This window comes from Schistosoma mansoni (assembly GCF_000237925.1).
Source record: "Schistosoma mansoni, WGS project CABG00000000 data, chromosome 3 unplaced supercontig 0044, strain Puerto Rico, whole genome shotgun sequence".
Taxonomy (NCBI): Eukaryota; Metazoa; Platyhelminthes; class Trematoda; order Strigeidida; family Schistosomatidae; genus Schistosoma; species Schistosoma mansoni.
This window is the reverse complement of record NW_017386006.1, coordinates 962,463-966,820: the sequence shown is the minus strand read 5'-3', so window position 1 is coordinate 966,820 and position 4,358 is coordinate 962,463. Positions and strand designations below refer to the sequence as shown.

The window sequence follows — 4,358 nt, the reverse complement described above, 5'->3', positions numbered from 1 at the left end:
CACGACACACTGGAAATCAGACCTAGAACCTTAAGATCTCGTGATAACTGTTCTACTTTTCAGATAATAAATCAGTATCAAATGATTCATATTTCTAATTTCAATCATTTAGCAAAATAGGATCACCATCTTTCATTGTCTTCGGTAGGTAACCGCCTCATACTCCAAGCAACTAAACTCCACTGACCACAACTTCTCATTAGAAATACGGGATGCCTTTCAAAATTAGTCATAAGTGAACATATAAACATCAGTAAATATTTTCAGATACTTAATAACCTACTACTCGAATGATAAGTGAATAAGTATTATCATCAAAATAAGGAATTATTCTTATTTTTTAACTCAATCACATAACTAAACCATTGTATGTTAAACTATACTAGTTAAAAACAAACAGCACTATTGTAAGCAAAGATGGATAGTGGCTAGCAGTGGAATCCAGGACTCGCGTTTCGTCCCATTTCGGACTCGTCAGTTCGATGTACCTGCATCTCAGAGTTGATGTTCACTCTGGGACTCGAACCCAGTACCTTTCACTTCAAATACCGTCATGTTATTCACCCAGCTACTGAGTCCTGATAGCCACTTGCTTGTGCAATGGGATGAAGTTTAAATTCAGTTAGTATTGCTTGTTTGAATCTTCCCACTGCTAGCTACTATCCATCTTTGCTTACAGTGCTTGTGAATTAAGGCTATACTGAGGCAATACGCACAGTATGCACATATGTCAATTAGAGACTGACCAGTTTGCAGTTCTAAACATCAATGGGAATATTCAAACAAACAATACTAAGTGAATTTAAACAGCACTATTGTTCTAGACATTGATAACATATAACACCTATCCTACACTTTTACATTAGAATCATTTGTAAACAATACTAATGATATTCATAAAAGTTATATAATATTATTGAATCTGTCAAGTCAAAATTATGCTACACTTCATTCAGAATACTGTCCAATAAAGCAAATCTGTAATAAAGGCATCAGAATGTAAGACAGACGTTAAAAATAAGAAGAAGAAGAAGAGGAAGAAAAAGAAGAGGAGGAAGAAGAAGGAGAAGAATAAGAATAGTAGAAGAGGTGAGATAATAATTAATTCAATGAATGATAAGGTTGAATGACTTTTATCAAAATGTTAATTCAATAATATATCAGCGTTGAATTTGTTATACAATAGTTTTGTTGATGAATAACTGTTTATTTATTTTGACGGATATCAATGGATGATTCAATTATCAACATTTACAAAGTAGTCTCTATTTGTTTTCTTGATTACTACATTACAATGTTTTGTTTTTTCGTATAAGATGTTTATTAACTCTGAATGGATGAAGTTTTATTCAAACGGTACTGATCATAAGCAAGAAAACTATTCAGTATATACTATTATATAAAAACTGTATAGCCTTATACCATCTATATATGTATAAATTTTGAGCCGTGAAAATCATTTTGATCTAGAAAGATTGATATTGCTACACCATATGATATACTTTAAGTTTTCTCGGAGAATGTCTCGTATAATTGATGAATCCAGTTAGAAGAAACTTTAAGTTTGTTTCACAACCTCAGCTTTTAAACAAATAAGATAGTGTAGTGTCTGTTGCTATGTTAAGCCTATATAGCTTATTCCGGCTTCTGAACTGGCCAATTTATTCATTCTTCTTGAGTCACATTTTGACCTTCGTTAATCAGTCTTGACTGTTTATATATGAGTGTATGTGTGTGTACACTTTTTATCCCATTCATCACATGTCTATAACTTATTTTCGTGTAACTATAAATATTGATTAACGCTTGATCCATACGCCTTTTCCATCGTGCGTCATTCCGCTTCAATCTCTTCTCTTCTCTTTCTTCGGTTGTTTGCCTTGATCTACGACTATACAAAATATACGCATTCATAATTCATTCTCGTATTTGACTTATTTAATTCCGTTATTCACCAACGCTAGTTAGGTCGATATTTATATACGAAGATAGACGACATGTATATTTCAATAAAAATCAGCATACGACCTAACTGGAGTCAGATCTCGGGCCACAAAAGTAGTTACATGATGCATTTGTGTTATTACTTGACATCATATAATTTTACGTAAATTAAACTCTCATTAATAAGTTGACGTAATCGTAATAATACAATCAAGACATCATGAGATCGACATCTAAGTACTCGATATTTAATTAAAAGTCGAAAACTATCCATAACTCTACAGTTTATTTTCTTATCTAAAAGTATTTTTTTATTCAGAAGTTATTAAGCTAAAGTTCAAGATATTAAATGTTTATCAGTATAAGATTGTTTATTAAACTTCGTTGAGTTCACGGACAGATTTAAGTTAAATAACCATTCAAAAACTAGAAGCACTGGACGGCCGTTTCGCTCTACTTACAGAGCGTATCTGCCGTTCGGCAAATGAGAATCGAACCAAGGACTTAGGTCTCATATGCGAATGCTCAGTTATCTGAATCTATTCACCAAAGTAATTATTTCCAAAACTTCAGTAGATAATCTAGACAAAATCATTTCATTTTCGGTGTTTGATAAGAATATTGCTACCGCAGCTACACTGTGACTAGTAAACAGGAACAGACTAATTTTGTTGTGTTACCAAAAATATGCACATTTGCTTTTGTTCACACCTATCGTAGGTCAATTATCTAACTTCTCCTGTGGGATTAATAGTATGGCATATTAAATTATTGTTCTAAAAAGTATGACACCATTTTTGTGTTTGTGGTAAAATGTATTAAGATTGAAATAAGCTTTCTTCAAATATAATCTGTTAGCAGACTGACACTAAATCTCCCCTTCCAGTGATCTCTGAGACCCTGAACTGTCTAACACGGATAGTAAAAAGTGACGTTACAATGACTGTTTTTATTTATACTCAATTTGATAACTTTAAAGTCATTATATTCAATTCCTTAAATGCTTACACAAATACAAAATTCCTTCTATCAAAACAGTTTGTTTTCTCATTTCGACTTATCCTGATTGTGTGGTATTCGATTTCAATACAATAAGTGAGCCCAATCATTTTCCAGAATGGAAAGATCGAGAGTGAGTAAGAAGCTCTATTGGCGAAACCAAATTGAGGAGAGTGAGTATACTTACATTTCTAACTAGTAAATTGTCCTTCATTAGAAAATGAAGCGGAATCTTGGATGATAATGTGAGTGTATCTTTTGATCTAATTCTGATTGGTTTAATGTTTTGCATTCTTTTCTTTTTTTTATATTTTATGTTGATCAAGTTAGTTAGTTGTTAGTATAAGTTTGTGGAGATTGTTGAATTTAGATTAATATCATGAATGGATCAATGTTGGATACCAGCTCAGCGGTCTAGATGTTAAGTGCTTGAGCACGAGACCGAAGGTCTTATGTTCGAGTCTTATATATGAGGTCGTGGATGGGCATTGCTGAGAAGTCCCATACTAGGACGAAACGACCATCCATTACTTCCAGGTTTTCAATAGTTGTCTAACATAGATCCATTCATGATATCAATCTAAACTTAGTTATTTAAATATGAAGTTCTGATTTGTAAAGCAGTCGCTTCTTGTTTAAACTTTACCTGACATTTTCTACAACTGATTATGTAACAAATATTTATCATTCTACGCATTTCTATATCCATTTTGTATGAATTTTTGTTAATTAGTATCAAACGGTTATGAAAAAACAAAGAATGAATTAGTTAAAATGTTACGTAACATTTTCCTTTTCAACTAAAGAACGTGTAAATATGAGATTTTGTTAGGCTATAATATATAATAGAAAGCGTGAGTCAATTGAAGCTAGACCACCATGGAAAACCTGGAAACACTGGACGGCCGTTCCGTCCTTTTAATCATTTATTGGTAAAAACTTCAGCATCTATGGTAATATATCTTAATATTATGTTAATTTCATTCAATGTTTGTATTACATATAAAGCCAGGCATTTTCTGAACATACAAATATTTAGGCTTTCAGTAAATTAAGCTTGCACTTGTATTGTTCTGTTTATTATTTAGATTAAAAAGTACCACTGAATTCCATTTTAGTGGTCTAGAGATTAAGCATTTGTGTTAGACAGAAGGTTCTGAAATCGATTCCCGGTTGGGAGTTCATGGATAAGCACTAATGAGAAGTCTGATACTACAATGACACGGTCTTCCATTGCTTCTAGGTGTTTAATAATTGTCTAACTCAGCTCTGACTAGCTCAGAAAGGGCCAAAGAAATTCCATGCAAACACCTTCTGGTGAAATATTCCAGAATCTCTACGTGTTGGGTTTCCTCACCTAGAAAATCAAATCTGAAGAACGGGGGAGCAGGGATAACGGGAAACAGCAACGTAAG

General features: G+C 32.8%; 1 non-coding gene across 1 annotated transcript; it reads left to right on the top strand.

Moving 5' to 3' along the window:
• The first annotated feature begins 4,052 nt into the window (after positions 1 to 4,052).
• Positions 4,053 to 4,124, top strand: Smp_tRNA_01754_Pseudo_CGA.1.1. The gene has a single exon. It is a non-coding gene (tRNA).
• The last annotated feature ends 234 nt before the right edge of the window (positions 4,125 to 4,358 follow it).